This window comes from Mauremys reevesii, linkage group 5, assembly GCF_016161935.1.
Source record: "Mauremys reevesii isolate NIE-2019 linkage group 5, ASM1616193v1, whole genome shotgun sequence".
Classification (NCBI taxonomy): Eukaryota; Metazoa; Chordata; order Testudines; family Geoemydidae; genus Mauremys; species Mauremys reevesii.
This window is the reverse complement of record NC_052627.1, coordinates 130514213-130527256: the sequence shown is the minus strand read 5'-3', so window position 1 is coordinate 130527256 and position 13044 is coordinate 130514213. Positions and strand designations below refer to the sequence as shown.

At 47.8% G+C, this 13044-nt stretch overlaps 1 long non-coding RNA gene across 1 annotated transcript; it reads right to left on the bottom strand.

Annotated features, from left to right (window-relative positions):
* Positions 1–4674: 4674 nt before the first annotated feature.
* On the bottom strand, positions 4675–7391 carry LOC120406669. The gene is made up of 3 exons (XR_005599465.1): positions 7307–7391; positions 5564–5673; positions 4675–4846 (listed from the first exon to the last, which is right to left on the bottom strand). It is a non-coding gene; the product is annotated as an uncharacterized LOC120406669 (long non-coding RNA).
* Positions 7392–13044: the final 5653 nt, after the last annotated feature.

Genomic DNA, 13044 nt, shown 5'->3' with positions numbered 1-13044 from the left:
AAGGAGGATGTTATGTGATATCCTTGGGAGTGCCTGGCTGTTTGGGAATTGCTTGTCAGATACATCCTCTCTCTGGTTCAACAGTGAAGCTTTGTGGCGCTTGTGTTTATCTTGGTTGATAAATGGAGCAGCAAGGCAGGCTTGTAAGTAAAATGAGATTCTAGGATTTCTAAAATATGAATTCCTTCGCTGTTCCATCCCCTGTCTGCCTCCACTGTATGTATTCCCATCACCATTCCCTGCTCCATGAGATACTCCCCCGCTCCAAATCTATCTTCCGCTGCAAAAATTTGTTAAAGATTTCTTGTAGGGGTTTCCCTGATCAGTAGGATTGCAAATGCACTGCAACAAACTTCAGTTTAAAAACTGAACAGCACGTATTAGCTATGTGGGGAGGCATTGAAAAGAAGACGAAGAGAGGATTACTTTCACACTTGGGGAGCATAAATGTGCTTGCCTGATAGAGCATTGGCGTGCTGAAACCCAGGGTTGTGAGTTCAATCCTTGAGGGGGCCATTTAGGGAACTTGGGTTAAAAAAAATATGTCTGGGAATTGGTCCTGCTTTGAGCAGGGGCTTGGACTAGATGATCTCCTGAGATCCCTTCCAACCCTGATATTCTAAGTGGATAACTTACTGGTTTAAGTGTCAGTTTTAGGTTGCTTAGACTCCTTCAGGTTCAAATCCTGGCAGGGTTAACTGAGCTTTGTGTCTCTGAGGTAGATAAATTCATTTCCATGCAGCTTGCTATGGGAAGGGTCTTTTAGAGGAGACCATGGGTGATGGGGATCATAGGCCAGGGGAGGCTGAGTCTCCCCAGACAGCCTGGTGTGGCCCTGTCCATGCTCCTCCCTCAGGCCCCATCCTGCCTGCTTCCAGTTCCCTTTCTGCTGTTCTGTAACCCAAGCTGAGGCTGGGGCGGGCAGACAGACTGGTGCTCACAAGGCCTGGGGATGGGGGCGCTGGGACCAGGACTGTGCTGGCTGCCCGGCGCTTGAGCAGCTGGGGAGCTGGTGGCCATGGTGGGGGTGCTCTGGACTGAGGCGAAGTGGAAGAGGAGTGGGAGGGGATGGGCCTTGGGCAGAAGGGGAAGGGCTGGGGGCTAGCCTCCCCCAACAGCTGGTTCACCTGCTGCCCATGGAGGAGACCTTAAAACCAGGAATGGCAGCCTCTCTGATAAGGCTGCTAAATAGTGTGTCGTCTGCCACAAACACCTGTCATCTGGAAACTGGGCTGAAACCCACATTCATCTCACACAGACCACCAAACAGGTATGAGATGACAGCAGCTTTCAGACACTACTACCCTGGTCTGTGTTTGGACCAGCAACCTAGAGATTCAGAGGCATTCAACCCTATTTTGGACCTGCTGAATCAGAACCATGCAGACATCATTCTCTACTTCTCTAACCCATTCTACTCGAGGATCTCAAAGCGCTGCACAAATAATAATAAACCAAGCTCATCTGCAGTGCTTCTCATCAGTAGACGTCAAAGTACTTTCCAAAAGGAGGTCAGTATCATTAGCCCCAATTTACAGATGGGGAAACTGAGGCAGAGAGGGGAAGTGACTTGCCCAAGGTCATCCAATAGCAACAGAGTCAGGAATAGAATCCATGTTTCCTGAGTCCCAGTGCAGTGCTCTATCCACTAGGTGACACTGCCTTGCCAGTAGATAACGTTACCTCACCATATCCTTGAGAGGGGAGTATCCATCCCTACTTTGCAGAGGGGGAAGCTGGCATGCAGGCTGGCAGAGTGTCTTGCCTCAGCTCACTCTAGAAATGTATTGCAAAGCCAGGAATAGACGTCAGGTCCCCTGACCCCAGTACTGTGTCGAGCCATGAGACAAAGCTTCCTCTGTGTGAAACTCCTCTGACCCTTGTTGAGAGCTATTAATATAGCCATGGCACATAGCAAGGAGAACGTGGTACATCTCTTCCTCTTTTGCCTAGAGCGGGTTCCCTTGTTAGCTGACGTTAGAGATGGAAGTTCTCTCCTCCCAGACGATCTTCACTCAGGAATGGATCTGGCAGCAGCGGCACGTGACAATGGCCAGGGGCGGTTCCAGGCACCAGCGCTCCAAGCGCGTGCCTGGGATGGCAAGCCACGGGGGGGCGCTCTGCCGGCGCCGGGAGGGCAGCAGGCAGGCTGCCTTCGGCGGCTTGCCTGCCGAGGGTCCGCTGGTCCCGGGACCAGCGGATCTGCCATGCTTGGGGCGGCAAAATGTCTAGTGCCGCCCCTGACAATGGCCTAACAGGGTCTGGACTCCGAAAACACACAATAAACCGCACAAAGCAAACAGCCGGCGTCGCTGGCATAAGTGCCTCATGCCAATTCCGCAAAAGGTAATCCAACCTTTGCCCAAACTTTACAAGTGGGCAAACACGTCAGTGTGAAAAGGGAGATAAAAACCACATTGTACTGATATCTCTGATGGATACTTCCTCCCTGGGCTATGGTGCCACACACTCCTCCTTGCCCTTCTTGTGCCTAGAGACAAGGAAATGCTCCTCAGTTCCGATCAGGGTTTCGGACGTTCCAAAGTTCAGAGCCAACCCATTTTAAAGATGGAGCTGTTTTGTATGGGAAGCATTTATCAGACTGTGCGCAAGACTGGGGGGAAGGGGAAATAAGACCAGCTGCGAAATTCTGATCCTAATCCAGGTTTGGATTCGGAACCATACCGAACGTGACAGCATTGGGCCTCCTTGAAAGTCATTCTGGGGCCCTTTAACGTGCCGTGACCCCAATTGCTGAGTTACAAGTGGGATGATCCCAGGCTGAAAAGGGAACATCAACAGCTGTACACTGTACAGAACACACTGCAAGTACAATGAGCTATGCGGGGTGGAGATTAGCGCATGGCTGGTGGGAATCACACGCTGACTCTGATGAGCTGTGGCACAGATTTTTGAAAAACCCTATCTTGCTGCACTGATGTAGGGGAAACAATCTTCCTTCTCCTCCACCACTGTGTCTGCAAAGTCGTCTCCAGTGGAGTTGCCCTGAGTTGTCAGCATCCTGGTGAATCCTCTCCCATCCCAGATCCTGCGAGGAATCTTCCGCCTTCTCTGCAGATGGGTCTGTTGGAGCCAGGCAGGGCTGACTGCTGCAGCTGCAACATCTTTGGCAGCATTCAAAGCAGTTTCAGTCACAGAGGACGGGGCGCTTTGCGCTCATCACCCACAAGTTGGATCCATGCCCCTCATGGCTAGTGACAGGAAAGGCCGAGATGGACATTTCTGTGTGGGAAGGTCCGGTCATTTATTCCCTCAAATGAGCAGTCATTAGGCCCTTACTGTCTAAGGTACGTACATGGCCCCTATTACCAGGCTAGCTCAGCGCCTCACAATTTTTAGTGTATTTACCGCACAACAATGCTGCGAGGTTGAGCAGTGCTGTTATCCCCATTGAAGTGATGGGAAACTGAGGCACAGAGAGTAAGTGACTTGCCCACAGTCACACAGGAAGCCTGTGGCAGGGCAGAAGCTTGAACCTAGGTCTCCAAAGTAGTGCTCGTGGATCATCCTTGCTCTCAGGGAGTCGTGTCACTGGCTCTCACCAGTCCTTGCCCTGTCTCTAATCTTGCCTTTTGAGAGGAAGGTTATTAAGCCGTGCTGGAAAGGCAGTTCGGGAGTCCTTGCGTTTCTCGGCTGGCTTTGAGGAAGCATGTTCTGATCTTGATCCTCCAGAGCTGTCCACAGCAGCCTCTGATGCTGCTTCCTGTGCGGCTTTGCTAACCTTCCTGCCATCCCTCGCTGGGGTAGGCGGACTCCCTTGATGGTTCCATGCTTCCCTCTTTGACAGGGCTCAGGGGGTGGAGTGGGACAATGGCTCATGGTGAGAGCAGAGCTGCAGCATTATTACTGTGCAGATGACACACAGCCTGGTTGTGCTTTCATCATACCCAGCTGGTGCTTTCCCAGGGCTTGGCAGAGATTAGGATTTAGGGGAGGATTTGCTGGCTGAGGCTCAATCCAGACCCAACAGAGATGTTGCTAGTGGGTTGATGGAGCTGGAGGAGCAGTTGTTGGTGGGAATCTTAAGGGTATCCCTGTCCCTGTTCTTGAGTTCCCCAGCCTTTGTCCAAGAAGTTTTCTGTTTGTGTGTGTGCTCTTGTGTCTCCAGCTATTCCCGGAATCCCAGTTGTCCTGGATGGCCAAGAGCACTTTTTCCTCTTGGTGTCTATCACACTCCTAATTCATAGCACTGTCACCTCAGGCCTGGATTACTGAACAACACTCTCTATGGAGTCTTACCACAGTGCCACCTACCCACTCTGGCTTCACTACCCATCCTAGTGTTATCCGTTACCACACAGCTCTTTCAAAGCAAGCACATTTATTCTTAAGGGGAAAGCAATACAGAGAAAATATACTAAAAACAGTCAAAGAACCCTCACGCATGCTAAAAAGCTTACCAGAGCGCACCCCACCTCCAACCTCAAGCTCTGGTAGGTGTCAGTCCTTCAAACTGTCATCAGACCAGTCCGCAGCTAGGTTTTCCCCATGGTTAAAAGTTCAGAACTGTCTCAGATTCAGAACCAGAACCACCATGAACAGTTCAGTCTTTCCTTTATACTGCTTGGGCTTTTGATCTTGGGCCCATGTAACAGGGGATTGGCAGACAAAGGCCCACTCCTCAGGACCTTGCTTGAAAAGGTTGGGCTTTTGCATAACTGGAGGTGGGGAATTTTCATTCACCTTCCCCTAGATATTACCCAGGAAAACTACTTAAGACTTCTTGTTCCAAAAGTCCATTTCTTGTCTGGCACGTTGTTCAGTATAATCCGGGGAACTCCTACATCTCACATTTCCCCCTGGAGAGGTTCCATATGCTCCTGGCCTGCAATAACACATAAACCATTCATTTAATATAATGGACACCAAAGATACTTAAGCTTAATTCAATAAGGTCTCCTAAGGATATGGCAGGAAATTGCCATATCTGTCACAGTCTCTGTAATTAAACATCTGGGAGCTGCTGGCTCAAGGAACAGCTCTCCCTGGTGGAATTTTCCCCCTTTGCTGGTCTAAACTGTTTAAATCCCAATTCTCCAGCATTTGCTTATTTGTTTTAGGGGAAAGTCCTCAGCTATTCTAGCACCCTGGAAGAGGCAAAACATGGACTGTTTTTTAAACCAGATGTCGTGTGCGCACCTACAGCCAGGGTGGACCGGGAACATTTTATAAATAGTTGCAGAAATGCGGAATCTATGTATCATACCCCGCACACAGGGCCAAGGAATTTCAGGGTGACTTTGTGTTGTGTCACATCTAGCTTAACAAGTGGAACAGGTATTGTTTATGAATGGCTAATAAAAATGCAGCTAATTCTTCCTTTCCAATTGCAGGCTGTGTGCTCTTAGCCATGGCACAAGCTCACAGAGAATTGCAGAGTTTAAACAGGATTCAATGGGGAAAAAAATCTCAGGGAATAAGTGGAGTCAGACATTTGGCCACAGGGATTGTTGCTCCCCTGGCAACTGATCCTGCAAAGCGCTGAGCAAATCCCAGCTTCATTGAGTTCAGTGAGACTTGCACGTTGCAGGACTGCACTCACCTGCAGGGTGGACCTGATTGCCAAATCTGGGCCTGGGAAGGAATTTTCCTCTAAGTGCTATTGGCAGGAACTTTTGCGGGTTTTCTGTCTTCTTTCAGAGCAAGGATCCCCTGGTCAGATCAAACGGGTACATTACACAGAGTCAGCTGCCTGTAATTTAGCAGAGTTGGGCAACACTGACCTTCCTGTCATTTGTCTTTACATGTCTAGGTCCAGCACATACTGCTGGCTCGTCTGGATTGTATACTCCTTGTCCTGTCCCCAAACGATGGAATCCCATCAGGAACATACCCACTAGCAAACAGTTATCAGCTCGTCACTTCTGCACTCCAAATATTAGTGATGGCTCTTCCACCCCGCAAAAGATGGTCTTTAAAGCTTTCCCTTCCCATCCTCTGATATCAACAGGGGAGTCAGGCAGGACAGTGCATCTCTTCTATCATGACATCCTTTATTTTCTACTTTGCTGCACTACTGCATGAGCCAGCAGGGGGGAAAAAAAGTGAACCTGACCAAGTCTCTGGACTCCAGTCCCGTCAGCCGGAACATGCTCCCTCGGGAGTGGGCAGAGTGGAGTGCGAGAACAGAGCGCTAGGAAAGAGACGAGCATAGGGACAAAAATTAACAAGAGTCAAGATAAATTGGTGCAAGCTGGAGCCAGGTGCTCTCATGTGAGCACTGGGTGTGAATGAGTGAGTGAGGCTGCCTTCTAGGGGGCGGGCCAGTGAGAGGATAACAGACCTGATACTGCTCCCGGCTCTCTAGAGTGATTGTTATAGCTCAAGGGAGAAAGGCTCGGGCTTTGGGCGGAAGGATAGAGTCAGGGCTTAAATTCAGCTGGAGCTGTCCAGAGTAGAGCTCCAGGAAATATTTTCAAACTTGCAGGGCTGAAGCCCCGAGCCCTGGTGCCCTGCAGCTGAAGCCCCGAATGCAGGGTGTGGTGGGGGCTCCAGGAAATACTGCATGAGAATTTAAGCCTTAGATAGCGTTAGAGCACCAGTTCCGCTGCTCCGTATATGAGAGAAAGAGATGGACATAGGAAGTGCAGACACTGATTCTTTACTGTGCCTCATGCTGGTACTCTTTTCACTGGGCCCTGATTGGACTCTGGTGGAGCACAGGCGCCATATGATGCAGGGAAACCGCCCTGAGTGACACTGCGCAAGCAGCACTTGTCCAGCAAATGTCTTGTGCAAGTCTGTACACACCTAGGGCTTGATGCAACGCCCAGTGCTATGAACAAGAGTTGGGTCAGGCAGGTTAGTGATTGCATAGTGCAAGAAAGGAGTGAGCGCTGTGCTGGGTGTGGATGGGGTGCCCTGTGTGGAGCAGGGGAAGGATCAGGCAGAGGGTAATGGCTAGAAAAAGCACTTGCTGGAAGCGATGAGCTGACTGAATTACAGACGTCACCTCACTTATGAGTAAGTCAATGGCTTTAGACCATGCAGAGCAGTCCACGGGCTGCAGTAGGTTTCATAGCACTGCCTATCAGGAAGGGCACGATCAGGTGGGTGGGGAATAGCAACAAACAGACAGCTGAACCTACGTTTGTTTCCCCTCACAGTCCCAGAGCTTATCAGCGTTATGGCTCAGAGCCCCGTTATCTCCCTCCCGCCACTGACTCAGGCAGGAAGTTTGCAGTGTTATTGTAGCTGTGCATTCAGTTACAGACAGATATCAGATGCTGCAAGGTGACTCACTATTATTCCCTTAATCGCCTGAGGCCACATCCCCAGGTCTCACCTGCTCCGTCCTGCTGAAGTGAAGTCAGTGGGAGCTTCATTTGAGTAAGGTCTGAATGAAATCTCAGCCAGGAGCTCCGGGTTTGGCTCCCTTTGCGGGAGTGAAGCATGCTGGGATTGTGGGCGTTACAAATAAGCCTTGAAAGCAGGATGTTTTCTTTTCTCTGTCAGTTTTCCCTCCCAGCATCTCCTTCTGCCTCCACCCTATAGCTACAAGAATGCTGCTATGCAAGCTTCACCCGAATCCGTTCCTCTAGGGACGACAGGGCACAGCATGGAGCAATTCCACAGGTCCCCTGGCTGGTTAGGCCATGGAATTAGGGTGACAATATTTCCCCAAGGGAAAACGGGACACCGTGTGGGGCTAGCCTGAGGCCCCCTTGCAGGGGGCTGGCCCAAGCCCTGCCCCCGCTACGTGGCTGGGGCTGGCATCGCGGATCGAGTTGGCAAAAGCAAACAGGACAAATGCTTAGTTTTGCCAAAAAAGTTAGGACAGGGCTTAAAAAAGGGGACTGTCCTGGCTAAAATGGGATGTATGGTCCCCCTACGTGGAATCCCCCCGAGCAGTCCCCATTGGCTGGTCTGTAGGTGTTTTCCTCTAGGAGTCTGGGTTCATTCAGAGCTGAGCTGGTAGTCCCTGGTCCCACCATTTGTGGGAAGGGTTTATGTTACTGGTATTCTGGGGTCCCTGACCTGCACACTGTCCAGATTTAGGAAACACTCCTCAAAATCAGCTCAGCACTTCTGAGCATCAGGCCAGTGACTTAGGGGCCTCAGCGATTGGTCCAAGATCACACAGAAAGGCTGAGGAAGACGTGGGGCAGAGCCCAGAACTCATGACAAAGATCCAGCTGTTCTGTGGATTCCTCAATCCTCCCTCCTCCCCCGAACCGCTGCACACCATACTCGGGGGATCTAAGCGAGAGGGGCTGTTACAGTTTTGCTAAAGTATGTAACAAATGGGGAAAAAAACAAAAACAAAACAAAACAGAACCACCCACCAACATCCTTGAAAGCACTCAAATCAAGATAGAAGATGTGGAAGTTCCCTATCTGAAGGCCGCTCTCCTAGACAATGTGCAAGTTGGCTCCAGGGGCCAGTGACTCACGCGCACAGAATGCTGCATTCAGATTTATCTCAGTTATTCTAGCCACAGACCAATATCAGAAGATGAAATGTTTTGGAGGCTGATTCCGTAGTCAATCCAGATACAGAGCCTCCCTTACACCACATCACAGTTCCAGGTGGGGAGCAGTTGGGCAGGCCAGTGTCTGGTTCTTTAACAGCTGCTTTGGCCTTCGTGAAGGTGTCAGAGTGGCAGTCTGCAAGAACAAAGTCTTCTCATGACCCTCCCAGAATAGACGCAGAACTGACAGCAGCAGCCCAAGTTTCACTAGACTGCCCTGCCAATATATCCCAGCCCTGTCCTGGAGAGAACTAGCTAGCTGTAAGGGGTGGAAGGTAATTCATTCTCTATGGCCCATTTGTCCTCTTTGCTGACACAGGTCAAAACCATACCAAGTGTGGGGGGGTGTTTTCTTGTCGCATAGATACTTGTCCACTTGGACCTAGACTGAGAATTGCCAAACTCATTGCACATAGAACAGCCTTTAGATGGTAACCACAGCAGAGAGGCTGAGGACTGAAGGAGCATGGAGAAGGAATTCCCTTCTCATGGTTAGATTAACAGAGTTTCAGGCCAAAGGGGACCATTAGATCATTTATTCTGACTTCCTGTACAGCACAGGACATTACATTCCACTTACTTTCCCCTGTATTGTGCTCAGTAACTAGAGGTCATGGGAAGCACATTAACAGGGGATAACTGTTGCTGTCTATGCTACACTTCTTCTGAAGATTTCACTCCCTGGCTGGCAACTTTTCTGAGCACTCTCCTCCCATTAACATTTTAAAAGACAACCCAATAAAACAGCCATCGTCTCCTGGCAGGCTTTCAAAATGTACCTAATATTAATGCACAAGGAGAGCTGAGTTAGTAATACAACAAAAGTAAAAATGGTTGGATCTTCTGATAAGTCTGCCCCTGCTGCGATGCCTCCAGAAAACTTCTTTCTAGCATTAGTTAGGCTAAAGAATTCTGCTCTTTTCTGCTAACCTCCATTCATTGTATTGTAACCTTGTCCTTTCAACCTGCCCCGTCTGCATTTCGTCTGCTTATTGCATTCTGCCTGATGCTTAGATCGTCAACTGTCTAAGATGGGGCTTGTCTTGTCTATCAAGCACCTCGCACACCAGGACCCCAATCCCCAGAATATAAATGACAGCAGTGAAGTAAGCACAAGAGAGGATGGGATGGTAGGATATTTACATGGCAGTGGTACAATAATAGGATCTCTCAGCTGATCAATATATTCATAAATGATCTGGAAAAAGGGGTAAACAGGGAGGTGGCAAAATTTACAGATGATACAAAATTATTCAGGATAGTTAAATCCAAAGCAAACTGCAAAGAGTTACAAAGGGATCTCACAAAACTGGGTGACTGGGCAACAAAATGGCAGATAAAATTCAATATTGATAACTGCAAAGTAATGCACATTGGAAAACAATCCCAACTATACATAGAAAATGATGGGCTCTTTAGCTGTTAGCATTCAAGAAAGAGATCTTGGAGTTGCTGTGGATAGTTCTCTGAAAACATCCACTCAATGTGCAGTAGCAGTCAAAAAGCGAACAGAATATTAGGAAGATTAGGAAAGGGATAGATATTAAGGCCATAAATATCATAATGCCACTATATAAATCCATGGTACACCCACACCTTGAATACTGCGTGCAGTTCTGGTCACCCCCTCTCAATTTTTTTGTGTTAGAATTGGAAAAGGTAGAGAGAAGGGCAACACAAATGATTAGTGGTATGGAACAGTTTCCATATGAGGAGACAGTAAAAAGACTGGGACTGCTCAGCTTGGAAAAGAGATGACTAAAGGGGGATAGGATAGAGATCTATAAAATCATGAGTGGGGTGGAGAAAGTGAATAAGGACGTGTGATTTACCCCTTCACATAACACAAGAAGCAGGAGTCACCCAATGAAATTAATAGGCAGCAAGTTTAAAACAAATGAAAGGAAGTATTTCTTCACACAATGCGCTGTCAACCTGCAGAACTCATTGCCAGGGGATGTGGTGAAGGCCAAAACTATAATGGGGTTTAAAAAAGAATTAGATAAGTTCATGGAGGATAGGTCCATCAGTGGCTATTAGCTACAATGGTTAGGGATAAAACCCCATGCTCAGGGTATCCCTACACCTCTGACTGCCAGAAGTTGGGAGTGAACGACAGGGGATGGCTCACTCAATAATTCCCCTGTTCTTTTCATTCCCTCTGAAGCACCTGGCACTGGCCCCTGTCAGAAGACAGGATATTGGGGTAGACAGACTATTGGTCTGACCCAGTATAGCTGTTCTTATGCAAAAATAAGAAAGCTCAAGATGTATAAAGCACCATTCTGAAACTACTGACTGCTTGAGCAAGGCATCTGGGGATTAGAGGAATTCACTCTTAGCCCTGGGATATTAGTTCACTTCTAAACATAGGTTGCAATATGGACCATCTGGATATAATCAACCCTAAAGAGAATGGAATGTTGTAAATTCGGAGTTCTTCCAAACTTCCCTCACTCTGCTCTCTATATAGACACTAACTGTCTCACTGTGCGTATAGTTCAATTGCAGTTCGAATGGTTCGGATATGATTGGAAGATACTCAGCTGCATGAGGGGTCTAGAGTTGTAACTAGAATTATCCAGGACAACCATTAAACCAGAGTGAGTAGCAGAAAGCCAACCCAGAGTCCACATGGAAACCTTTGTGAATCAGAGGATAAAGCTGCTTTGATATTAGGACTCCAAATTTGGAGCAAAGACTGTCCCTACACTGCACCCCCATGAGTGTAGCAAATTTCAAGACAACCTGAGTGAGCACGTGGCTTTTCGAGCACTGAGAATCTGTCTTTTAAACAGTAAGTGACTTTCAGCCTTATCTCTAGCGGAGCTGCCACTATGTTGATTTGGATATTACTTGCAGTACTGGAGTGAAGTTAATCGCAGTCCAGCTTAAGAAAAAATTCCTGGTATTCAGCCTAACCATAAGAATTATTAGACTGTGCAGTCATTTCCCAAAGGAGATCATTCGAGCCCCATCGCTTGGGTTATTTAAAACAACACTAAAAATCATGGTCTAAATCCTTCAGTCCTATCTCAGGCAAAACTCCCACGGAGCCTCAATCCTATTTGTCTAGACTTGAACTTCCTCTCTAAAATATTAATACCACCGAAGATTTATGACCAGTGAAAGAATTTTAAAAATCTATTTGACTTTCTACCATTGATGCTATTTGTTTGGATGCTTGTTCATTTGTCTCAGCCAGAACAAAAAAATTGAATAGTCAGTTTCACTTTTGTTCAGCCCATTTCATTTTCTGCCCCTTGCACAATGCTGCACTGCTTGGGTTGCAAACACAGCAAGGCAATATTTGTATCCAAACAAAACACTACTTTCAGAGGATTTTTTTTTAAAACAAAAGTTTGGGGCAAAATTTCCATTATTTTTATGGTCAAAACACTAGCCTGGGAGGGAGCAAAGACAGTTATGTTTTTAATCCAGCTCCACCACTGACTTGGTGTCTTATTTTGGTCAAATCACTTAGCGGCTCTGTGCTTGTTTCCCTCCCCGCCCCCAATCTGTAAGATAAAGATGATATTTACCTGCCTTACAGGAGTGTTGTGAAATCAGAATGTGTTCATGTAAGTTCCATGGGATTGGATCTCTAGAAGGTGCTCTAGAAATGCAATGTCGCATTGTTCTTTTATTTAAACCTTTTTATAAAACTTCATCCTAGGACCTAAATTAACCAGCTAGTGTCTCTTTAAAACTAGACTGGGTAAAACTCCAGAGAGCATCTGAAGAACACACAGTGAGAATAACTGCTGGAAGGTTTAACAGAACACAACTATTGTAGTAGAAAATTCTGCATTGATCCTGATGGGAGTTGACTAGATGATCTAGGAGATCTTGTCCATCTTCAGTTTTTATGATATGATCCTCTCTTTCAAAAGTGGTTTCACTTTTATGTAACTTCAGGGAAAATCTCTGGGAAGACAACAGCAAGGTCACAATAGATGAAGCCACAAAGCCACTGTCTCGGGACAGTACTGTATCAAGCTACACAATTTGCTTTGATCTTGCAACCGTGCAAGGTTGTTGCGGTCTAACCCAAGTGTGAATGGAGTTTGCTTGCTGGCCCTAGTAAGGTAAAATTCGGGGCATATCCCTCTGCACTGGGCTTTAAAAAAAAGTCTCATCCCCCTGGCACCTAATGGCTTACTTGCATGTGCTCAGGGCGAGTCGGGGGCAAGATGAGGGGGTTAGAATGGGCATCTCTAAAGAGGCATGGACTTAAGGGTGATGCTGAGTGTGTCAATGAGGCACTTAGCTAAATACGTCCCTAAGCAGGAGTAACTGGGTGACTGCACAACAGCCCTCTCACATCTGGCTCGATTGGATTCCCCTCTGCTCACTGTCCTGCTCGTCACCTCTCACCTCGCTCTTCTATAAACGCACGCAACGTGGGGGAGCAAGTTTTCTATGGGCTCAGCATGAATCTCCTCTCCAGTAGGGCAGGCACAATGTATGCTGGCTCACTGGGAAGCGGGACAGGACCACCCAAAGGAGGATATCGGGCCACCCCAACTGGAGAGACGGTAAAGCAGTTGGT